We start from the raw sequence: 26,374 nt of genomic DNA, 5'->3' as shown, positions 1-26,374 counted from the left end.
TCAACAACATCCAAGACAAAAGCAGCCACTCGATTCTTTGCAGATGTGGTACCATTCACTCCATCTAACACCACAGAAATTTGGTGGCAGCAGTGTGTACCACTTACAAGATGCACTGCAAAAATTCACCAAGGCTCTTTAGATAGCACCTTCCAAATCCACAACCACTACCATCTTGAAGGTATAAAAGGTAGCAGATACATGGAACCACCACACTTGCATGTTCCCTTCCAAGACACACTCTATCCCTAATCTGGAATAACATTGTTGCTCTTCAACATCACTGGAGTCAAAATCCTGGAACACTTTTCTTAGTAGCGTTATGATCTATGACTACAAATGGACTGCAGTGGTTCAAGGCAGCAGTTCACCATCACCTTCTCAAGGGCAATTAGGGATGGCCCATATATGCTGGCTTAGGCAACAATACCCACATCCCTTAAACTAATTTTAAAAAATACAACCAACAGACATACATATTAGAAACAAGTTCAAAAAAGATAAAATTCAAGATACTCTCTAATTTCTTAGCAAGAGTTGAACATTGAGACTGTTGCAATGAAGGTTACCAGTAGTAATATGCTGGGAGTTAAACCACCAATTTCAACATAGTTAAATTTGCAAGCTGGTTGAGATTCTGTGTTCAGTTTCCTTTAAAATGTGACAGAATTCCAGCATATCCTTTTGTTTGGCTGCCAGTTAGTTGACTTTTAGCACAAAGTGAGAAATGTCCTTTAATTGCAACACAGGCATAGTTTGGGGATCATTCTTCATCTGTGACCTTCACAGCATGCTGACACTCAAACCCAGGCTAGTAGACATGGGTAATTAAGCTCAGTGATATATATAAGATTTTCAGTTCCTCTAGCACACTCCATAAGACCACAAGGCATTGGAGTGGAATTTAGGCCATTTGGCCCATCAAGTCCACTGCGCCATTAAAATCATGGCTGATGGGCATTTCAACTTCATTTACCCACATTCTCCCCTTGGTCCTTAATTCCTTGCAAGATCAAGAATTTATCAATCTCTGCCTTGAAGACATCTAATGTCCCAGCCTCCAATGCGCTCCGTGGCAATGAATTTCACAGGCCCACCACTCCCTGGCTGAAGAAATAGGTCTTCTCATTTCATTCTGAATTGACCCCTCTAATTCTATGGCTGTGCCCAAAGTCCTAGTCTCCCCGCTTAATGGAAACAACTTCCCAGCGTTCACCCTTTCTAAGCCATGCATTATCTTAGAAGTTTCTATTAGATCTCCCCTCAACAGTTTAAACTCTAAAGAATACAATCCCAGGTTCCTCAGCTATTCATCATGTTAGGCCTACCATTCCAGGGATCATCAGTGAGAATCTCTGCTAGATGTGCTCCAATGCCAGTATGTCCTTCCTGAGGTGTGAGGCCCAAAATTGGACACAGTATTCTAAATGGGGCCCAACTAGAGCTTTACAAAATCTCAGAAGCACATCACTGCTTTTATATTCCAACCGTCGAGTTAAATGACAAAATCACATTCACTTTCTTTATCATGGACTCAACCTGCAAGTTAGAGAATCTCAGACTAGCACTCCAGATTCCTTTGTACTTCGGCTTTAGGAATTTTATCACCCTTTAGAAAATAGTCCATGCCCGTATTCTTTTTTCCAAAGTACAAGACCTCGCATTGCCTGGACCATTCTCCTAAATTGTCTAAATCTTTCTGCAGCCTCCCCATCTCCTCAGTACTCGTATTATCATTGGCAAACTTCTCCAGAATGCCCCCACTCCCTTAATCCAGATCATTAATAGAGCAGATGCGGCTCTAACACTGAACCCTGCGGGACACCTCGTCACTGGCTGCCATTCCAAAAAAGAACCTTTTATCCCAACTCTCTGCCTTCTGGCAGACAACCAATCCTCAATTCATGCCAGTAGCTCACCTCAAACAACCTGGGCCCTCACCTCACTCAGCAGTCTCCCAGGAGGCACCTCATCAAAGGCCTTTTGGCAGTCTAGATAACATCCACTTATCTAGATGAAACTGGTTTTTTTTAAAAACACTTTTTTATTAATTCTTCAAAAGTGGAGAAACACAAAGTATACCTGCAGTTCGTGGCATAATCGACAAGAACTGGTTTGCTGTCGAGCAAGGGACATCAACACCTTGTTGTGTTTGCAGTCATGAGCGATCACAGTCCAGTCTGTTTGAATTGCCTCTCCCAACTTTACAAAGTGTTACTAATTGAAGATCTTTTATTATATTTAAGTGCGACATTCCACCATCCTGTCTTTCTCCAGGCAGCCACTTAATTTACATTGTAGTCATTTTTAAGCCATAATTCAAGCTGCAAATATCTTTTCAAAGGACTTTTAGGTTCTGATCCATGGTCATGACACTGTCAGATTATTCATGTTGACCGATTAAGTAATAACTGCTAAGTACAGGTCATAAGCTACCATATCAACTGACAACTATTGACAGCATTGAACATTGTCACTCTGACTACTCTCCAACACATAACTCCAGCAACTTCAAAGATCCTGGACTGCACCTTCCGAACCCATGACCATTTCCATGCAGAAGGACAAGGGCAGCAGATACATGGGAACACCATGTTTCCCTCCAACCCACTCACCATCCTGATTTGGAAATATATCAGTTTCTTCAGTGTCACTAGTTCAAAATCCTAGAATTCCCTCCCTAAAGGCATTGTGGGCCAACCTATAGAATGTCAACTGCAGTAGTTCAAGGAGGCAGTTCACCACCACATTCTCAATGACAAAGGCAATAAATACTGACCAGCTAGGGACACCCACAGCCCACATGTGTAAGAAATGATTTAGCATGATTATAACACTGAAATTTAGCTTTGTCATTTCATCTTATTTTGTCACTTGAACAAATTTCAAAGAGGAAAAAGGTGCTCTTTTTCTATTACTACTCTACTCAGCCCCTAGCAGTTAGTTCTTACTTTGATATGGGCAAGTGTGAGACGATTGGTGAGTAGTAAATTATTTTTAGTAATAAATAGTTTTTGTTATGTTATGGCAGGTAAACTCAGCTAGTGGAAGGTACATCCTGCAATAGATGTGAAGTTATAGAGGCAGTATCCTACTGAAACACACTTGCAGGAAGTGCCATTTACAGCTTTTTATTATTTTTACTTATGTCTACAAAATAGTTCAACTTATATTGTAAGCAAAAAGTTCAAAAACTAATGGACAAATTTCAATCAAACTTGGCACATGAATAATGGAAATACAAACCCTGGAACTTTATTAAAAGATAAATCTGTTAACATGGAGAGATAGGGAAATTGATGATTTTAAAAAGAGATTGTTGTGGATTATCTCAGCTGCAATTGTAAAATTGCTCATATTTTGACAGCTGTGACCAGAGTTCAGTTCTGAAGAAGGGTCACCGGACCTGAAACTTTAACTCTGCTTTCACTCAAAAGATGTGATCAGACCTACTGAGGGTTTCCAAAAAAATTCTGATTTTGTTTGAGTGTTTTCAGATTAAATTGTTGGAGGTGTATTAGCCTTAAGCCACCTCAGAAGATATTTTTTCAAACTTTGTAGCTGCAGAGCATCAATAAGACAAAAAGTCTCAAAAGAGCTGTGTAATTGTAAGATCATTAATAGTGCACCCTCTTAGTTGGTTTATTAATCTCTATGATTTTCAAAAAAAAACATCTTTCTGGGCCGAGCTTTCAAATTTACTCAACAACTACCACCAAACAAAACATAAGTAAAACGTTAAATCTTTCCTATTGGCTTTCATCCTCTTGTATATTTTCCCAATATAATTTTGAAAGTAAATTTTAACTTGAGGTATCTGGGGAAATCCAGATTCTTTTTGGTTTTTCTTTGTTTAATCTTTAAACATTATAGAAGTGCTTCACTGGATACAAGATTCTTTTGGTTTGTTCTTAAAAGGTTTTAAACATTACATAAAAAGTGGGACACCTAGCTGATCCAGAAGAGCTTAATATTCAAAGCCGCAAGCTTGCTTTTATATCTAAAAGGAGGACAACAAAGTAGATAGGTGAATGAAACAAATTTGACTAACTTATGTTGGATTCCTGGCAGCCTGCCCAGCAGTCTCTTATCTTTTTAATACCCTTTAACAAAATTGCAATGAAAGTTTGCAAATTCAACAGTTTGGTTTTTGAATTAAAATGTTTAGATACCAAAATGTTACCCCAAAATTAAGAGGCAGACCTCAAGAAAAATCATAGTTTGCAAGTTCCTCTTATAGCATTTGATCCTAGAACACTGAAGGAGGAGCAAATACTGAAACTTCCTAACAGCATTATGGCTACCCAATAATCGAAGGAATGCTATGGTTCAAGTAAACAGCATCTTTCATCACTACCAGCTTTTACAAGACAAAAATGGCCAATAAGTACTGACCTAGCAATGTCCATATACCATGAAATTTTTTTGTAATCCCTTCAGAAAACATTATTTGACCCCTATTCTGCATTGGAGATCTTTTGAAATAGCCTAGATGGCAGTTATAATAGATTTTTGGTAATTAGACTCATGATTAGACGGAATAAGAAATCATTCTGATTATTTATCCAAGTAATTAAAAATGTTTTAAATATTAAAAGCTGAAGGGAAGTAAAACTATAATGCAGAAATTCATTTTGATTTTAGCGGTAGAGTTTGGTGGTTCTTGATATCCAAAGGAATACCATGTGTGGCTGGGCCAAAGAAGTTTCCACATCATCAAGTGCAATTTCTAATTGACATCCATGCCAATCCTACATTGGAGTCTTCAGTCATGTGAAGACCAACAGATGAAGATTAAATCAGTGAAAGCTTGGTCATACTACAAACACAGAATCTACCACAGTCCACCCTCCATCCTAAGTATTATATCACCACCTTCCAAATAAAAATCAGACACTTCAAAACAGTATTGAGGCACAAAACTTTTATTAAAAAATACACACACACATAAAAATCAAGAAATTAAGGCTACAGACCTAGTGCTAAGAAGTAGGACCACTGCAGGCAATAGTATATTTTTGATGGGACAGACTCAATGGAGAGCAGTAGCTGTGATCTATATGGACTTCAGCAAGGCGTTCGACAAAGTTCCCCATGGGAGACTGATTAGCAAGGTTAGATCTCATGGGATACACGGAGAACTAGCCATTTGGATACAGAACTGGCTCAAAGGTAGAAGACAGACGGTGGTGGTGGAGGGGGCTTGTTTTTCAGACTGGAGGCCTGTGACCAGTGGAGTGCCACAAGGATCAGTGCTGGGCCCTCTACTTTTTGTCATTTACATCAATGATTTGGATGCGAGCACAAGAGGTATGGTTAGCAAGTTTGCAGATGACACCAAAATTGGAGGTGTAGTGGACAGCGAAGAGGGTTACCTCAGATTACAACAGGATCTGGACCAGGTGAACCAAGGGGCTGAGAAGTGGCAGATGGAGTTTAATTCAGATAAATGCGAGGTGCTGCATTTTGGGAAAGCAAATCTTAGCAGGACTTATACACTTAATGGTAAGGTCCTAGGGAGTGTTGCTGAACAAAGAAACCTTGGAATGCAGGTTCATAGCTCCTTGAAAGTGGAGTCACAGGTAGATAGGGTAGTGAAGGCGGCATTTGGTATGCTTTCCTTTATTGGTCAGAGTATGGAGTACAGGGGTTGGGAGGTCATGTTGCGGCTGTACAGGACATTGGTTCAGTCACTGTTGGAATATTGCGTGCAATTCTGCTCTCCTTTCTAGCGGAAGAATGTTGTGAAACTTGAAAGGGTTCAGACAAGATTTACAAGGATCTGAGCTACAGAGAGAGGCTGAACAGGCCAGGGCTGTTTTCCCTAGAGGCCGAGGGGTGACCTTATAGAGGTTTACAAAATTATGAGGGGCATGGATAGGATGAATAGACAAAGTCTTTTCCCTGGGGTAGGGGAGTCCAGAACTAGAGGGTTAGGGCGATAGGTCTCTTTTATATCGTTCCCTTAAGGGGCAACTTTTTCACATAGAGGGGTGTACGTTTATGGAATGAGCTGCCAGAGGATGTGGTGGAGGCTGGTACAATTGCAACATTTAAGAGACATTTGGATGGGTATATGAATAGGAAGGGTTTGGAGGGAAACGAGCTGGGTGCTGGCAGGTGGGTGTGATTGGGTTGAGATATCTGGTCGGTGTGGATGGGTTGGACCGAAGGGTCTGTTTCCATGCTGTACATCGCTATGACTATGACTAAAGGGCCTCTTCTGTATTGCATGAATCCACATTCAATGGCACAGCAAAGTCAAGATGTCATAAATAGAGCTGGATGAAGATCACCAGCCTACCTGCACACCTACATACACAATAGTGAAAATGCACAAAAGGGGCAGACAAGCACACACTCAATGAAGATGAAACAAGCTATCAGTCTCTTGTGAATGCACAGAACAACAAGCTCCTTTGAGCTGAAAACTTATAATTAATGCCTTCAATTCAGATCAAATATATTAAAATAGCCAACATATTAAAAATTAATCTTGTTTATGTATTCAATGTAATTGTTAAATACTATAAGAGTCAACTTGGCAGCAACCAAAAGAGTTCTAAAGCAAAGCCTAATAAGCATGTATTTTGTCTAGCTGGCCTAGCTAAAACAATTAAGTTTAAAGCTGCATACAGGCATCTACTGAGGGCAACTACTAATTGAATTGTCTAATGAACTATACTCACTGTAACATCTGCATTTTTTTAACTAAAGAAATTCTTTAAATTTAAAAATGGTATCAGAAATGTTTATGAGTAATAGAGGTATTTTATGCTTAATACTTTAAATGTGCTCTCAAAATTAAAGTTAGCTGAACTTAGAGCATAAACAACTTTGCCACATGGTTAGCAAGGTTAGATCTCTCAGAATACAGGGAGAACTAGCCATTTGGATACAGAACTGGCTCAAAGGTAGAAGACAGAGGGTGGTGGTGGAGGCCTGTGACCAGGGAAGTGCCACAAGAATCAGTTCTGGATCCATTACTTTTCATCATTTACATAAATGATTTGGCTGTGAGCTTATGAGGTATAGTTAGTAAGTTTGCAAGGTAAAAACGATGACTGCAGATCCTGAAAACCAAATTCGGGATTAGTGGTGCTGGAAGAGCACAGCAGTTCAGGCAGCATCCAACGAGCAGCGAAATCGACGTTTCGGGCAAAAGCCCTTCATCAGGAATAAAGGCAGTGAGCCTGAAGCGTGGAGAGATAAGCTAGAGGAGGGTGGGGGTGGGGAGAGAGTAGCATAGAGTACAATGGGTGAGTGGGGGAGGAGATGAGGGTGTTAGGTCAAGGAGGAGATGGTGGAGTGGATAGGTGGAAAAGAAGATAGGCAGGTCGGAAAAGTCCGGACAAGTCAAGGGGACAGTGCTGAGCTGGAAGTTTGAAACTAGGATGAGGTGGGGGAAGGGGAAATGAGGAAGCTGTTGAAGTCCACATTGATGCCCTGGGGTTGAAGTGTTCCGAGGCGGAAGATGAGGCGTTCTTCCTCCAGGTGTCTGGTGGTGAGGGAGCGGCGGTGAAGGAGGCCCAGGGCCCCCATGTCCTCGGCAGAGTGGGAGGGAGAGTTGAAATGTTGGGCCACGGGGCGGTTTGGTTGATTGGTGCGGGTGTCTCGGAGATGTTCCCTAAAGCGCTCTGCTAGGAGGCGCCCAGTCTCCCCAATGTAGAGGAGACCACATCGGGAGCAACGGATACAATAAATGATATTAGTGGATGTGCAGGTGAAACTTTGATGGATGTGGAAGGCTCCTTTAGGGCCTTGGATAGAGGTGAGAGAGGAGGTGTGGGCGCAGGTTTTACAGTTCCTGCGGTGGCAGGGGAAAGTGCCAGAATGGGAGGGTGGGTCGTAGGTGGGTGTGGACCTGACCAGGTAGTCACGGAGGGAACGGTCTTTGCGGAAGGCGGAAAGGGGTGGGGAGGGAAATATATCCCTGGTGGTGGGGTCTTTTTGGAGGTGGCGGAAATGTCAGTGGATGATTTGGTTTATGCGAAGGTTTGTAGGGTGGAAGGTGAGCACCAGGGGCGTTCAGTCTTCCATAGTTACACCGGCACCACTCCCCACCTCTTCCTCCGCTACATTGATGACTGCATTAGCGCCACCTCGTGCTCCCGCGAGGAGGTTGAGCAATTCATCAACTTCACCAACACATTCCACCCTGACCTTAAATTTACCTGGACCATCTCTGATACCTCGCTCCCCTTCCTGGACCTCTCCATCTCCATTAGTGACGACCGATTTGACACTGACATTTTTTACAAACCCACTGACTCCCACAGCTACCTGGATTACACCTCTTCCCACCCTATCTCTTGCAAAAATGCCATCCCGTGTTCCCAATTTCTCCGCCTCCGCCGTATCTGCTCCCAGGAGGACCAGTTCCGCCAGAGAACACACCAGATGTCCTCCTTCTTTAGAGACCGCAATTTCCCTTCCCATGTGGTTAAAGATGCCCTCCAACGCATCTCGTCCACATCCCGCACCTCCGCCCTCAGACCCCACCCCTCCAACTGTAACAAGGACAGAACGCCCCTGGTGCTCACCTTCCACCCTACAAACCTTCGCATCAACCAAATCATCCACCGACATTTCCGCCACCTCCAAAAAGACCCCACCACCAGGGATATATTTCCCTCCCCACCCCTTTCCGCCTTCCGCAAAGACCGTTTCCTCTGTGACTACCTGGTCAGGTCCACACCCACCTACAACCCACCCTCCCATTCTGGCACTTTCCCCTGCCACCGCAGGAACTGTAAAACCTGTGCCCACACCTCCTCCCTTACCTCTATCCAAGGCCCTAAAGGAGCCTTCCACATCCATCAAAGTTTCACCTGCACATTCACTAATATCATTTATTGTATCCATTGCTCCCGATGCGGTCTCCTCTACATTGGGGAGTCTGGGCGCCTCCTAGCAGAGCGCTTTAGGGAACATCTCCGAGACACCCGCACCAATCAACCAAACCGCCCCGTGGCCCAACATTTCAACTCTCCCTCCCACTCTGCTGAGGACATGGAGGTCCTGGGCCTCCTTCACCGCCGCTCCCTCACCACCAGACACCTGGTGGAAGAACGCCTCATCTTCCGCCTCGGAACACTTCAACCCCAGGGCATCAATGTGGACTTCAACAGCTTCCTCATTTCCTCTTCCCCCACCTCATCCTAGTTTCAAACTTCCAGCTCAGTTACTGTCTCCTTGACTTGCCTATCTTTTCCACCTATCCACTCCACCCTCTCCTCCTTGACCTACCACCTTCATCTCCTCCCCCACTCACCCATTATACTCTATGCTACTTTCTCCCCACCCCCACCCTCCTCTAGCTTATCTCTTCACGCTTCAGGCTCACTGCCTTTATTCCTGATGAAGGGCTTTTGCCCGAAACGTCGATTTCGCTGCTCGTTGGATGCTGCCTGAACTGCTGTGCTCTTCCAGCACCACTAATCCAGTATTTAGTAAGTTTGCAGATGACACCAAAATCAGAGGTGTAGTGGACAGCGAAGAAGGTTACCTCAGATTACAACGGGATCTTGATCAGATGAGCCAATGCGCTGAGAAGTGGCAGATAGAACTTAATTTTGATAAATGCAAGGTGGTGCATTTTCAGAAAGCAAATCTTAGCAGGACATGCACACTTAATGGTAAGGTCCTAGGGAGTTGAACAGAGACCTTGGAGTGCAGGTTCATAGTTCCTTGAAAGTGGTGTCACATGTAGATAGGATAGTGAAGGCGGCTTTTGGTGTGCTTTCCTTTATTGGTCAAGTATGGAGTACAGGAGTTGGGAGGCCACGTTGCAGCTGTACAGGACATTGGTTAGGCCACCTTTGGCATATTGCGTGCAATTCTGATCTCCTTCCTATCGGAAGGATGTTGTGAAACTTGAATGGGTTCGGAAGAGATTTACAAGGATGTTGCCAGCATTGGGAGAGTTTGAGCTGTAGGGAGAGGTTGACTAGACTGGGGCTGTTTTCCCTGGGGCGTCAGAGGCTGAGGGGTGACCTTATAGAGATTTATAAAATCATGAGGGACATGGATAGGGTAAATAGTCAAGGTCTTTTCCTTGGGGTGGGGGAGTCCAGAACTAGAGGGCATAGGTTTAGGGTGAGAGGGGAAAGATATAAAAGAGACCTAAGGGGCAACTTTTTAAACACAGTAGTGTGTGTGCGGGGGGAATGGGCTGCCAGAGGAAGTGGTGGAGGCTAGTACAATTGCGACATTTAAAAGGCATCTGGCTGGGTATATGAATAGGAAGGCTTTGGAGTGATATGGGCTGGGTGCCAGCAGGTGGGACTAGGTTGGGTTGGGATATCTGGTCAGCATGGTCGAGTTGGACAGAAGGGTCTGTTTCCATGTTGTACATCTCTATGACTATGACATTCCATTAGTTCCATCTGAACTCAGAAGTGCTAACATGGTTCATTCATTATGTAAGCTGGGAGGAAAATTGGGAGGAAAATGGCAAAGGAGAATTATGAAATTAACCCAAAAGATAACATCTAAGTAATTCAAATTAACCCAATTTTTCTACTTTTGTTGTGTCACAACTTAGGAACCTTCGCAAACAACCATCTGGCCCACTTCAAAAATAGAGCTTGCAAATCTGTCTTCAGCAGGAAAGCTACAAATTAAGTGGTCAGCATGACAATGGAACTATGAAAGCTGAAATACTGTCTTCCACTCCAAGACAGGAAATAGTGCAACAGCCTATACTTGAACATTTATCTGCATCAAATAAAATTCAACTCCTTCTCAGCCTATATCTAATTTTCATGATACAACTATCAATTCACAGATAAGGATGAAGCCATCATGAAGTTATATGGTCCTCCAATTCAACCACACCTTGAATTCTCTGTTTATTTCTGGTCATGGAGCACAAGGTAACATGCCTTAAAAGCAGAATAAAAGACTTAAAGCTCTGCTAGGAGGCTGGTTTATGAAAGCTTAAACAAACACAAACAGGCCAATGAGATAGGGCATTACAAATACTAAATGACATGGAAAGGTTAATTAACTTTGAGAAACATTGAAGCATTCATAGCTGCAAGATAAAGTAAGCTAGAAAAAAGGTCAGGTTGAAGATTGAAGCACTTCTTCAATGTTATATCTAGAATGGATATCAATGGATTAGCTTGGATAATGAAAGCTAAAGCATTTTCTCCATCATCTCACCCTCCTCCAAAAAACACAATTAAAAGCTGCAGAGTTAGAGTCATAGAGATATACAGCTAGCTGAAGAGTCAGAGGCATAGAGACGTACAGCATGAAAACAGATCCTTCGGTCTAATTCATCCATGTCAACCAGGAATCCTGATTAAATCTAGTCCCATTTGCCAGCATTTGGCCCATATCCCTCTAAACCCTTCCTATTCATATATTCATCCAGAAGCCTTTTAAATGTTGTACTTTTACCAGCCTCCACCACGTCCTCTAGTAGTTAATTCCATAAACACACTACCCTCTGCATGGAAAAAAAACACCCCTTAGATTCCTATTAAATCTCTTCCTTCTCACCTTAAACCTATCCCTTCTAGTTTTGGACTCGCCCACACCAGGGAAAAGACCTTGTCAATTTACCCTATTCATGACCCTCATGATTGGAATTGAATGAGGCGTTAGAAGTGGTGTAGCAATGTCTATGAGCAACAGAAAATGGATCAAGTTACATCCTTTTTGGTGCTCATCACATAAATCGCATTTTATTTTATGGTGGTGTTGATCGATAGGGAGAAAGGAACTAGCTACCTTCAACAACCAAGCTACCTTATTTTAAGATTGCTTTGAATATAATCTCTCATCTGATTAACACCTTCCAAATATACATGACTGGTTATGGTTAATCTATTGAAATACATAGTGGCATATTTCTTACTTTCCCCAAGCCTCCCCACTTAATTAAATATTGATGATCGTGTCCAACGTCAGGAATGTGGACTCAGACCAGAACAACTAAAGAAAATGAAGCAAGCCTTATCCCAGGGAACTTCATAGATTACACACTGCCCTCACAACATACACGTTCCTTTACAAGGGTCCTTTATAGCTCACACGCCGCTCTCAAAACATACTGGAGATCAGCGACGCTGTATGCGACGTTATAAACAAACGCGTTTAAATCAATATTATTTAAAAACAGAATATGAGCAGATTAAACAAACTAGCAGCATTGGCGGTGGTCGACTATAGGGAAGGCAGGATGAAGTCCACAGAAGCGAACAGCAACACTTGTCAAATACAGTTAACGCTGGTCGCATTATGTTCAATTCATTCAATCCATAAGGCTTGCTACTTCTCCTCCACCCCCTAGATTGCAATATCTACTACACTGCGATTGTGTTTATCGACATCAGGCAGCTAGCCCTATTTCACATTGCAGTACTGACACAGGTCGAATATTACAAGCCGGACAGGATGCAGTGGTTGTGGCCGTGTGCGTGCGCGCGCGCGAAGGGTTTTATTCTGTTTTGCAAAATTAAAACATTAATTAAAGAGGGTGGTGTGGGGGGGGGGGTTACGAGCGGAATGGCTGTCGGCAAGCAGAAATACAGCGTTGCCCCTCGAAAGAGGGAAAGAAAATGGATGATAATAACATCGATTGATGAAGGAGGTCACTGTTCAAGGCATTAATGGGGGGGGGGGGGGATCAAACAGAAGAAAACCAGTGTGAACCGCCGCCACAATAACAGACTGACGCCGATCTCAAACAGCCGTCAGTTTACAGTCGCTGGATTCACAGTGAACAACAAGCCGCTTCCTCGGCCCTTTGCTGCAGCTGCTTACCTTTTCACGGGAGAAACACCGCCGCCGGTCTCTACGTGAGGTGACGCGCAGATTATCGATGTGTTTTTGCTTCAAATGAGTGGTAAGGATATTGCCTCCCCCACCCCCTTTAAGAGGTACCCGAGTCGATTTCTTTCCTTTTTCTGTCTCTCTCTCTATATTCTTTTCCACCCCTCCTCCTTTAACTCCGCCTCTCTAGTACAAATACATAGACGTGGGTGCGGCGGCGGCGGCAGCGCCTCCAGAAAAGAGGGTAACAACACGACGACTCCAGATCGCGAGGCGAAAACGACTGGCGCTCCCATCAGCTTATTCCATTGGACCAGGGGATTGAGGGTGGGCGGGTCGACGGGGGCGGGGACTATTTCAACATGCTTAGACGCCATTGGTCAGATTCCCATCGTCTCCACCCACCCTCCCCTCTGCTTTTCTCTCTCTCTCTCTCTCCTCCTCACGCAAGAATCCAGGCACCACCCCTCCCCCACGGCCGCGCGCGCCAAGAGCGATACAGCTCGACTCGTGCACGTCCGTGCGAAAGTCCCCGCACCGTCTAACGGCCGCAGCGCGCGCGGTTAATCGACATTCAGCGGTCAATGGGATTGGGGTGCATTGCCTTGTCTTTTGTTGGTCCTGATTATTTTTGTATGGTATTTTGTGCCTGTTTGCATAGAAGAGAAATGAGAATTACAAATAACAGCGTTGCTTTGCATGAAGGAAAGGAACTTGCATGCCGTAGAATTGGATTGAAGCCGATGGATGTTTGGGGTGAAGGGTGCGGACACGATGGGCCGAAGATCTTCCGTGCTGTGAAAACTGTATGACTGAAAATTAGTTATAATGTTGGTTGAGGGATAAAAATGGCCATGAAGAGCTTCCAACCCCGACCACCCCCCCCCCCAACTTATTACAATCACTAGTTAAACGTGTTCACCTGAAAGACGTTATTTCTGACAATGTAGCACTCCCTTAGCACTTCACTGGAACCTCAAACCTAGGTTAAGATTCTCAGACATCGAAAGTAGACGTTGATTCAGTTAAAATCACACTACACACGAGGTTGCAGTCCAACAGGATTATTTGGAAGCATTAGCTTTCGGTGCGTTGCTCCTTCATCAGGTGGTTGATTCAGGAAATTGCGGATTCAAAAATGCTACTCACTGAGTCACGGAGTGAGAGGAAAGTTAAGTCCCCCCCCAACAATGGTGTTCTGAAGATGTTAACACTTCACCGAGGTTTGGTACTCGCGGGTCAGCTCACCCAAGTTGATATATGTGGGTACAAGATTCAGGGAACCACAGGAGCCCCAATTGACACTGATGTGTTCAACTGCCCTGAAATTCCTCCTGCAGAGTCGACAGAACAGCAAAGGGGAGCAAGATCTAAATTGAGAATGTTTATACATCCATAACTATGAGCCGATGCTCAAAATGTCACACACAAACTTCTAGGAGAAAGTGAGGACTGCAGATGCTGGAGATCAGAGCTTAAAAACGTGTTGCTGGAAAAGCGCAACAGGTCAGGCAGCATCAAAGGAACCAGGAGAATCGACGTTTCCGGCATAAGCCCTTTTTTTGAGGAGAGCTTCTTCAAGGAAGGCATCCTTGCAAGAGGATTCGCAGTAGGTTAAAATCAACTAGGAGAAAGTGAGGACTGCAGATGCTGGAGATCAGAGCTCAAAAATGTGTTGCTGGAAAAACGCAGCAGATCAGACAGCATCCAAAGGAGCCGAGAATCGACGTTTCATACATGAGCCCTTCTGCTCCTTGGATGCTGCCTGACCTGCTGCACTTTTCCAGCAACACATTTTCAGCTCTGATCTCCAGCATCTGCAGTCCTCATTTTCTCCAATGGATTTCATGATCCATATCTGATGACAGAGGAAGGATTATATTAGGGTAAGTTGAGGAAGTAATTAAAACAAATTGACAATGTAGAAAAAATGTGACAAATGGAGAAGTAAAGCTTGGGCAATTGACAGTTTGGAGTTCAGACATAAGTGAATTGGAAAATCTTTGGGGAGTTGAACACAAGGACAGGGTACAATAAAAGCATTTGAGATCAGGCAGCATGTGTGGAATTAAACAGTTAATGTTACCGGGTAAAAACAATGACTGCAGATGCTGGAAACCAGATTCTGGATTAGTGGCATCTTTATTCCTGATGAAGGGCTTTTGCCCGAAACGTTGATTTTACTGCTCCTCGGATGCTGCCTGAACTGCTGTGCTCTTCCAGCACCACTAATCCAGTTAATGTTACAGGACAACTGGAAGCATCAGATCAGAAAGAAGTGACTGGTGGAGGGTTAGGTAATTTAAGTATTGAAGAATATAAGGAAATGGTTGGAGATGGCTTTATGATGGGAGAATAAAGATAATATGTGATGGCAAGGCTTCATAAGTGACCAGCAGTTGGAGTTAGAATGTTTCTTTGCAAACAAAAGTTAAATTAAAACAATGGAACAGTGAAATTGAAGTGCAGAAAGCAAGTGATGATCGAAGATCAAAATGACTGATAATGTAAGTACAAGACTGAAGGAGGGAAGAAGTGAGGGTACCAGTGAAAACACTTGGTCAGGATAGGGCCACAGTGAAGAACCTGAATTGAAAAACATGAGGTCAGAAAATGCATTTTGGCAGACTTCATCCAGAAGTCTGATCTGGATTTGTTTTTTAAAATTCAGAATCCCTGTTGGTAACAACTTCCAGTTCCCCAATTCAACTAGACTCCATAAAAGGTGTCATAAAATCTCCCACAAGATTATGTGCATCTGGATATTAAAATGGGCAATAATTGACTGGCCAGTGCAGCTCTTGTCATCTTTTAAGTCCTTAGTTACTGCAGAAAATTAGAGGAATTATACTTACAATAAATTATAGGAAATTGTCTACTGCTTTCCAGTAGAGTTCAGCCTTGACAGACTGTCTCTTCATTTTCTTCATTATTTCTCAGTAGCACATGCTGCAGTGATCACGGTCTCTCAAGACCTCCACCAAACTGACAGGATTTCTGAACACCAGTCACCGAGATCAAAAATGTATCAAAAAATCACACTCAAAACTAAAGTTAAAGTTGAAACTAGAGGCAAAAGTTCAACTAGAGTGCTTCCAGTGAATGACAAGGAAGCACAATCCACTATGAACTGGAAAAGGATAGAACAATGTGAAGTTTAGTGATAAAGACAACGTTGCAATCAGGCTGATTTTTGTGGGTTTGAAAGAATCAATTGGTACAAACTAAAGCCAGACAAAGCAGGTTCAGGAAGGGGCAGGGTGTTGTATATTTTATTTCTCAACTCATGCAGGAACGATACTAGCTTCGATGTCTGTAATAGGTTTTATGCACAATTCTTTATTGCATACTTCCAGCTTTGTCTTTCAGCTCTTTCTGCAGCTTAGTTACTTTTCTATGTCCACACACAAGCTTAACCAATCAAGTACAATGACCATCAATAGTAAAAAGACTCAGTTAATCAAATGGGGAACCATTGAATACTATACAAGAAGTTGCTATTTTTAAGCAATGATCTGTCATATCCACCATAAGTTTGAAGGTGATATTCACTTTCTTCACAAAGGATTTGACATTCTAAAAAAATGTGAAAAGGCAATGTTGTTGTTGGTTGGCTAGTTGGGGTCAACATTGGGTGGGATGAGCAGAATGCCAGGGCAAAAACAGCAATGGTGCCAATAGGGAACACTACTGCTTGCCCGTATGTGGACAATAGGGGATTCATTCTTATTTTTGAAGAGTAGCATATGACTTCTTACGTTCAACTGGCTAAATAGCAGGGCCTCAAATTAAAGAATCTTCTGAAAATGCCATCTCTAACACTGCAGCACAACATGAACTGAGTGTGACCTTCAGTTTTGTGTAGTAGAGCTTAATTCCATGAACTGAGCCAAGGTGAAACTTGGCATCTTCCATCTTCTGCAGCTACACTGGCACCACCCCCCACCTTTTTCCTCCACTACATCGATGACTGTATCAGCGCTGCCTCGTGCTCCCATGAGGAGGTTGAACAGTTCATCCACTTTACCAACACCTTCCACCCCGACCTCAAATTCACCTGGACAGTCTCAGACTCCTCCCTCCCCTTCCTAGACCTTTCCATTTCTATCTCGGACGACTGAATCAACACGGCCATTTATTATAAACCAACCAACTCCTACAGCTACCTAGACTACACCTCCTCCCACCCTGCCCCCTGTAAAAACACCATCCCATATTCCCAATTCCTTCATCTCCACCGCATCTGCTACCAGGAGGACCAGTTCCAATACTGTACAACCCAGATGGCCTCCTTCTTCAAAGACCGCAATTCCCCCCTCAGACGTGATCGACGATGTCCTCCACCGCATCTCCTCCACTTCCCATTCCTCTGCCCTTGAGCCCCGCCCCTCCAATCACCACCAGGACCGAACCCCACTGGTCCTCACCTACCACCTGACAAACCTCCATATACATCATATCATCCGTCGTCATTTCCACCAACTCCAAACGGACCCCACCACCAGGGATATATTTCCCTCCCCTCCCCTATCAGCGTTCCGAAAAGACCACTCCCTCCGTGACTCCCTCGTCAGGTCCACACCCCCCCACCAACCCAACGTCCACTTTCGGTACCTTCCCCTGCAACCGCAAGAAATGCAAAACTTGCACCCACACCTCCCCCTTACATCCCTTCAAGGCCCCAAGGGATCCTTCCATATCCGCCACAAATTCACCTGCACCTCCACACACATCATTTACTGCATCCGCTGCACGCGATGTGGCCTGCTCTATATTGGGGAGACAGGCTGCCTACTTGTGGAACATTTCAGAGAACACCTCTGGGACACCCGGACCAACCAACCCAACCACACCATGGCTCAACACTTCAACTCCCCCTCCCACTCCACCAAGGACGTGCAGGTCCTTGGACTCCTCCATCGCCAGACCATAGCAACATGACGGTTGGAGGAAGAGCGCTTCATCTTCCGCCTAGGAACCCTCCAACCACAAGGGATGAACTCGGATTTCTCCAGTTTCCTTATTTCTCCTCCCCCCACCTTGTCTCAGTCAAATCCCTCGAACTCAGCATCGCCTTCCTAACCTGCAATCTTCTTCCTGACCTCTCCGCCCCCACCCCCACTCCAGCCTATCACCCTCACCTTGACCTCCTTCCACCTATCGCATTTCCAACACCCCTCCCCCAAGTCCCTCCTCCCTACCTTTTATCTTAGCCTACTGGACACACTTTCCTCATTCCTGAAGAAGGGCTCATGCCCGAAACGTCGATTCTCCTCCTTGGATGCTGCCTGACCTGCTGCACTTTTCCAGCAGCACATTTTCAGGTCTGCTCTCCAGCATCTGCAGTCCTCACTTTCCCCCCCAAGCTGAAACTTGACCATTTATTGTTTTACACTTGTGATTTGTGGATGTTTTAAGAATTTCTGTTAGAATATTTCAGGTATGACATGAGTTGAAATATGATGCAGGAATTATATGAACACAGGAAATGCTTCAGTCATATGTATAGTAATAATAAATATACTGATAGGCTTAAGTTTAATATTTATTACAGATGATGCTGAAACAGCATTTCATTTTCTCCTGATTTGAATATTTTGGTTTATAAAGCCTTTGGTTCCATAAATGGTTAGTTACTTTATTTAAGTGCATTTGTTGCAAGTCCTGGAGGATCCTAAAATCCATAGATAAGCTACTAAGAAACGTGGGAGTAGGTAATTCTTCAAGTCCAGATTACGCCAGTGAATGCCAGAATGCTGATCATAGAAAACATCACAGTGCAACATTTGTATCAATTAAGTCAAAAACTTATTCCTGTCGAAGGTTAAACAAAATGACAAAACAAAGAATGGACAGAATATTTCATTTTTGTTACATTTAATTTACCTTGTAATCTTTCAGGATGAATATTTTGAATTTGTCTTTCTGATGATGCTAAAACATTTTAAAAATCATCCTCAATATCAAATAACAGGAGGCATTTGAAGAGATGAAAGAGTTGCCTATTCGCCCTACATCTTGTGCAGGAGTTTCTAACGAAATGAAAAGGAGAAACTATTCGTGTTTTAATTATTTGAGGAACAAAACTGGTAATCTGTTAAATATACTCCAGTTATTTGCCCCAAATTTGACTACCAAAATGTTGCTACACCGCATGCCTGTGTTGGTTTGTTTTATCCTTTGTACTTTGGCTGCTTTTCTTAGACAATAAAATTGCTTTTTTCTCTTCTTGTATTGTACCGCACTAGCTTCTGTGCCCAGGATATATCTAAACCACAACTTAGGGATTTCCCTTGTATTAGTTTATCTACTCAAGAAGGATCTTTGTATTGCGATGGATAATCAAGGTTCAACGATAGAGAAATCATATAATACATTACCCAAAAGTACTGTCAATTTATTTTAGTTCTATTGACCCTTTTAAATATTTTTTCTTTTTTGTCTTTCTACATTCCTCACACCACTCCAGCAGTAACTTTCCAGTTGAGTACAAGATTCATATCAATGCTCACAAAAGAAGTTCTATTACATTTCTGAACATTCTAACATGCATAAGGTATTTACTTTGGCAAATTAGCTCATTCAAAACACAAATAATTATGTAATTATTTCCCTTTGTTGAAACCAAATGTTGACAGGAGATATATGTCCCATTTGGAAATCAGAAATAAATAAAGAGATTCTATAATACCATAAGACATAGGAGTGGAAGTAAGGCCATTTGGCCCATCGAGTCCACTCCGCCATTCAATCATGGCTGATGCGCATTTCAGCTCCACTTACCAGCATTCTCCCCGTAGCCCTTAATTCCTCTAGACAACAAGAACCTATCAATCTCGGCCTTGAAGACATTTAGCGTCCCGGCTTCCACTGCACTCCGTGGCAATGAATTCCACAGGCCCACCACTCTCTGGCTGAAGAAATGTCTCCGCATTTCTGTTCTGAAATGACCCCCTCTAATTCTATGGCTGTGTCCACGGGTCCTAGTCTCCTCGCCTAACAGAAACAATTTCCTAGCACCCACCTTTTCAAAGCCATGTATTATTTTGTACGTCTGTATTAGATCTCCCCTTAATCTTCTAAACTCCAACGAATATAATCCCAGTATCCTCAGCCGTTCCTCATATGCTAGACCTGTCATTCCAGGGATCATCCGTGTGAATCTCCGCTGGACACGTTCCAGTGCCAGTATGTCCTTGCTGAGGTGTGGGGACCAAAACTGGACACAGTACTCCAAATGGGGCCTAATCAGAGCTTTATAAAGTCTTAGTAGTACATCTCTGCTTTTATATTCCAACCCTCTTGAGATAAGAGACAACATTGCATTCGCTTTCTTAATCACAGACTCAACCTGCATGTTTACCTTTAGAGAATCCTCGACTAGCACTCCCAGATCCCTTTGTGCTTTGGCTTTATTAATTTTCTCACCATTTAGAAAGTAGTCCATGCTTTTATTCTTTTTGCCAAAGTGCAAGACCTCGCACTTGCTCACGTTAAATTCCATCAGCCATTTCCTGGACCACTCTCCCAACCTGTCTAGATCCTTCTGTAGCCTCCCCACTTCCTCAGTACTACCTGCCTGTCCACCTAACTTTGTATCATCGGCAAACTTAGCTAGAATGCCCCTGGTTCCCTCATCCAAATCATTAATATGTAATGCGAACAGCTGTGGCCCCAGCACCGAACCCTGCGGGACACCGCTCGTCACCGACTGCCATTCTGAAAAAGAACCTTTTATTCCAACTCTCTGCCTTCTGTTAGACAGCCAATCCTCAATCCATCCCAGCAGCTCACCTCGAACACCATGGGCCCTCACCTTGCTCAGCAGCCTCCCGTGTGGCACCTTATCAAAGGCCTTTTGAAAGTCTAGATAGACCACATCCACTGGGTTTCCCTGGTCTAACCTACTTGTTACCTCTTCAAAAAATTCCAACAGGTTTGTCAGGCATGACCTCCCTTTACTAAATCCATGTTGACTTGTTCTAATCAGACTCTGCTCTTCCAAGAATTTAGAAACCTCATCCTTAATGATGGATTCTAGAATTTTACCAACAACCGAGGTTAAGCTGATTGGCCTATAATTTTCCATCTTTTGCCTTGATCCTTTCTTGAACAAGGGGGTTACTACAGCCATCTTCCAATCATCCGGGACCTTTCCTGACTCCAGTGACTCTTGAAAGATCTCAACCAATGCCTCTGCTATTTCCTCAGCAACCTCTCTCAGAACTCTAGGGTGTATCCCATCGGGGCCAGGAGATTTATCAATTTTAAGACTTTTTAACTTTTCTAGCACTATCTCTTTCGTAATGGCAACCATACTCAACTCAGCCCCGTGACACCCTTTAATTTTTGGGATATTACTCATGTCTTCCACTGTGAAAACTGACGCAAAGTACTTGTTAAGTTCTCCTGCTATTTCCTTATCTCCCATCACTAGGCTCCCTGCATCAGTTTGAAGTGGCCCAATGTCTACTTTTGCCTGTCGTTTGTTTCTTATGTACTGAAAGAAACTTTTACTATTATTTCTCTGAATGTGTTGTCTTTTAACTTCTCAGAGTTTGGTTTGAATCCAGCCCACAACCATAAGATGAAGGTGATAGAAACAGAAATTGCTGGAAAAGCTCAGCAGGTCTGGCAGCATTTATGGAGAGAAAGCAGTTCTGGAGAATGATCACTGGTCTCGAAACACGAACTCTGCATTCACTCCACATATGCTGCTGGACTGCTGAGCTTTTCCAGCAATTCCTGTTTTGTTTTTAATTTCCAGCATCTGCAGCTTTTTTAATAAGATGAAGGTCACTTGCAGTTGTAAGTCTCTTTTGTGAAATAAGATTAGATGCTTTCAAGAGCTTATAGATAATAAGATGGCTCATGTGAGAAATAAGAAAAATTACCTCTTGCTCAAAGTGAATTGCAGAAATGTTTTCTTTTTGCATTATCATTTGATGTCTATGGCACACTGAGTAGCATATTTGCCTCAGAGCTAGATTCTCCAGATTCAAAGTCCATTCTTTTAATGGCCAAGTGTTCATAATGCCAACTAAACAGCTTAAGTAGCAATTTGCAAACCCTTCCAACATATGCCAAAGAGAATTAGTGACAGCAGCAGTATTTTTGGTCAGCCACGAGAAGAAAAAAAATTGGAGCATCTGTCATCATGATCTGTAGCTCTCGGCTACAATATTCATGTTGCCTCAGACTTCTTGGGGTTTACAGAATGGTTGGTTGCCTACATAGCTGTATGAATTAAGTAGATGCCAACAGCACCACTCAGTCCCCATTCCATTGGGGGTAAATTTGAGACCTGTATCCTTGCTTAGTGAAATATGTGGCATTATGGATCAGGCTGCCTTCAGGCAAAGAACTGATAAAGAAATGATAGACAACACTGAAAGAGGCCCTATGGCCCATTTTGTCCATGCAAGTCATCAAACACCTATGTAGTCCCATCTTCCAGCACTTATCCCAAAGCTTTATATGCTATGATATTTAAAGAGATCATCTAAGTACTTTGTAAATGTTGAGATGGTTCCCCCCTCTACTATCCTTCCAACAATGAGTTCCAGACACCCATCACATAAAATATTCTTGCTTATATCCCCTCTAAACTTCCTGCTCTTTACCTAAATTATAACCACTACTTATTGATCATTCTTCTAAGGGGAATATTTTCTACTATCTATGCCCCTTGTAATTTTGTACATAACAATAATGTCGCTTATCAGCCTTAGAGACGTACAGTACTGAAATAGACCCTCTCCATCCTGATCAGGTTTCCTAAATGGAACTAGTCACATTTGCCTGCATTTGGTCATTATCCCTCTAAACATTACCTAATGATGTACTTGTCCAAAAGACTTTGTAATTGTGCTCACTGCTATCACTTTCTCTGACAGCTACTGTAATTGCACCACCCTCTGTGTGGAAAACGTTGCCCCTCTGTTCTCTCTTAAATCTTTCTCCTCTCACCTGAAATAATTGCCCTCCAGACTTGGACCCCTCCATCCTGGGGAAAACACCTTGGCTATTCACCTTATCTATGTCCCTTATCATTTAATAAACCTCTATAAGGTCACTTTTCAGCATTCTGCGCTCCAGTGAAAAATGTCCCAGCTATCCAGCCTCACCTTAAAACCCAAATCCTCCAGTCTCAGTGCCATCCTTATAAATCTTGTTTTTGCATCCTTTCCTGTTTAATAACATCCTTCCCTATGCTAGGGTGACTAGAATTGTACACATTACTTTAAATGTGGCCTCACCAATGTCTTGTACAGCTATAACATGACGTCCCAACTTCTGTACTCAGTACTTTGTCCAATGAAGGCATGTGTGTCAAACACTTCTTCACTATCTACTATTATGATGCCATTTTCAAGAAACTATGTACCTGCATCCTAGGTATCTCTGTTTGACAACACACTCCAGGGCCCTACCATTATCTGTAAATCTTGCCTGAGTTTATCTTATCAAACTGCAACACCTTGCATTTATTTGCATTAAAGTCCTTCTGCCATTCCTTGGCCCTGTTGATCAAGATCCCATTGGATTCTTAGGTAACCTTCTTCACTGTCCACCATGCCACAAATTTTGGTATCATATGCAAACTTACCAACCATGCTTCCTATATTCTCATTGTGGAGGTGCCAGTGTTGGACTGTGGTGGACAAAGTCAAAAATCACGCAACGCTGGCTGTGTTCCAACAGGTTTACTTGAATCTGCAAGCTTTCAGAGCCCGCTGTTGGACTATAGCCTGATGCCATGTGATTTTTTTTAAACTTTGTTCTATATTCTTAATCAAATCGTTTATGTAAATGACAAATAACACTGCACTCACCACTGATCATTGCGGCACACCGCTGGTCACAGACCTCTAGTCTGAACAACAAACCTCTACCATCACTTTCTGTGTCCTATCCAGTTGGCTAGCTTTCCCTGGATCCCATGTGAACTAACCTTTGTCAACAGACTACCATGAGGGACCTTGTCAAAAGGCTTGCTAAAGCCCATATAGATAACGTTTGCCATTCTGCCTTCATCTATCTCTTGGAAAAGCTCTTTCAAATTTGTGAGACACAATTTCCCATAAACAAAGTCATACTGTATATCCCTAATAATGGCACAACATTAGCAAACCTCCAGGCTTCAGGCACCTCACCTGTGGCTGTCAATGACACAAATATCTTTGTTAGGTGTTCTGCAATTTTTTTCCCTAGCTTTCTACAATGTCTTGGGATACACTTGATCAGGTCCCGGGGACTTATTTACTTTTATGTGTTTTAAGACGTCCAACATATCCTCTTCTGTGAAGTGAACTCTTTTCAAGACATCACTATTTATTTCCCTGAGTTCCACAGCTTCCATATCTTTCTCCAAAGTAAATACTGATGTGAAACCTCCTGTGTTTCCATACATAATTGCCTCATTGATTTTTAAGTGGCTCTATTCTGTTCTAGTTAACTCTTTTGTCCTTCATATACTTGTAGAATCTCTTTGGTTTATCCTTAATTTTAACTGCCAAAACTACCTTATGTCCCCTTTTTGCCCTTCTGGTTTTCCTCTTAAGTATACTCCTACACCCTCTATACTCCCCAAGGGATTTACTTGATTCCAGTTTTCTGTATCTGACAAATGCCTCCTCCTTTTCCTTGACCTAGTCATCTAGTATCCCCTATTCCTGCCAGCCTTGTCCTTCACACTAACAGGAATGTAGGCAAAAGTGAGGACTGCAGATGCTAGAAACCAGAGTTTAGATTGGAGTGATGCTGGAAAAGAACAGCGGGTCAGGCAGCATCCTAGGAGCAGGAAAATCGACATTTTGGGCAAAAGCCCTTCATCAGCCCTTTCGAAGGGCTTTTGCCTAAAACATCGATTTTCCTGCTCCTCGAATGCTGCCTGACCTGCTGTGTTTTTCCAGCACCACTCTAATCTAAACACTAATAGGAACATGCTGTCCCTGAATTCTCATTATCTCGCTTTTGAAAGCCTCTCACTTGCCAAACATCCCTTTTATGTGAACGTTTAATGGTTCCTATCTAATACTATTAAAATTGGCATTGCCCCTGTTTAGAATTTTAACTCATGGACCAGGCGTACCTTTTTCCATTACTATTTTAAAACTAAGAAAATTATAGTCACTGGCTCCAATTTGCTCCCCCACTGATTCTTCAGTCACTTGCCCTGTCTTATTTCCCAAGAGGAGGTTGAATTTTGCCCTTTCTCCAGTAGGGCCATCTACATAGTGATTGAGGAAGTTTCTTCTACTTGTTTACTTCTGTACACTTCTCTAATTTCTCTAATCTTCTCCAACTCCTCTACTTTTAGAAAAAGCTCCAACTCAGGTAGTATCTTGGTGAATCTCCTCTGTATCCTCTATAATGCAATCTCATCCTTCCTTAAGTGTGGCGACCAGAACTGAGTCCAACTGTAGCCTAACTATCCTGATTATACACCTCCTTCATAATTCCCCCAGCTCTTATATTTACTGCCTCAACAAATAAAATATTCACTATGCCTCTTAACCACTTTGTGCACCTGTCAGTTGCCGTCAAAGATCTATGGACATGCACATCAAGGTCCCCCTGATCATCTGAACTTTGTATGATCCTACCATTCATCAGAGTGGGCTATGTTAGACTTAGTTTTGACCAACGAGGTAGGATTAATTACTACCTTCTGTTGGACAAGCCTGAAGATAACAGGAACTGATAAGAGGCTTTACAAGGGCTGTTATGTGAATGGTATTACCCTGAGTCAGTCAGGTTTTCTGACTGTTAAAATTGCAGGAAATCAGTAACTATTGTATCTACCAGATTAGGCATACATTTGGACAAAATATTCAGGATCTTTCACATGCATGGATAAGTTCAAATAAGGTATGCACTTGGACTAAACATTCAGGTTGGTTTTGTGCACTGACAATTCCAAATAAGACACACATTTTGCACAGTCTTGTGAATAATGCGCCTGAAGAAATCCCTTTCTTCAGCAACACTTCAAAGATTCATGTTGTAAGAAGGGACCCTACGTCAGGGCGCATGGTGAAGAGGTCAAGCAGAGTTTCAGCCTGGCCAGCTGCTAACTCTCCAAGGCAATAACATTTGGGTTTAGTTACAGAAATCTGGGCAGTGAAAGTGTGTGTTATTTGCTTAAGTACTTAATAATTAATTGTATTGTACAGAACTCTAAGTGTCTTCACTGTATATTTATCTACATATATACTGTTGCCTCTCAGAGACAGGCAACACTTCATAGTGAAAGCACCCATAGGTAACAGCAACCATAACATGATTTAATTGTGCATAAAGGTTTGGCGAGAAAAAATTGGTTCCAAGACTTCAGTTTTGAGTTTAAACAAGAGCAATTATGAGGGCTTGAAAGCAGAACAGTGAAAGTGAACTAGCAATTTAGTTTAAGGGGTAGATCAATAGAATTACAAATATTTGAGGGAATATTCCAGAAATTTCTAGAATATGTATCGCAAACTAAATACATTCTAATAATCAATAAAAGTTCTAAGAGGTGAGCCCACCATCTGTGGGTTCTGTAACTAATGTAAAGATACTATGGCTTTAAGAGAAGTATTTTGTC

The 26,374-nt window shown here is 42.8% G+C and overlaps 1 protein-coding gene across 10 annotated transcripts in view; it reads right to left on the bottom strand.

Moving 5' to 3' along the window:
- The window catches only part of add1 (adducin 1 (alpha)), a 189,815-nt gene extending 176,729 nt beyond the window's left edge, over positions 1–13,086 (bottom strand). For 4 of the 10 annotated variants that reach the window (XM_072594218.1, XM_072594198.1, XM_072594189.1 and 1 more), the window contains exon 1: positions 12,778–13,084. The gene's annotated coding sequence lies outside the window, so the exon portion shown is untranslated. Of the gene's footprint in view, positions 1–12,777 lie in introns of all 10 variants that reach the window. The other 6 variants (XM_072594181.1, XM_072594264.1, XM_072594234.1 and 3 more) reach the window with 4 other exon arrangements.
- Between the last annotated feature and the right edge of the window lie 13,288 nt (positions 13,087–26,374).

Source organism: Chiloscyllium punctatum, chromosome 2 (assembly GCF_047496795.1).
Source record: "Chiloscyllium punctatum isolate Juve2018m chromosome 2, sChiPun1.3, whole genome shotgun sequence".
NCBI classification, from domain to species: domain Eukaryota; kingdom Metazoa; phylum Chordata; class Chondrichthyes; order Orectolobiformes; family Hemiscylliidae; genus Chiloscyllium; species Chiloscyllium punctatum.
This window is presented reverse-complemented; position numbering and strand designations above follow the sequence as displayed.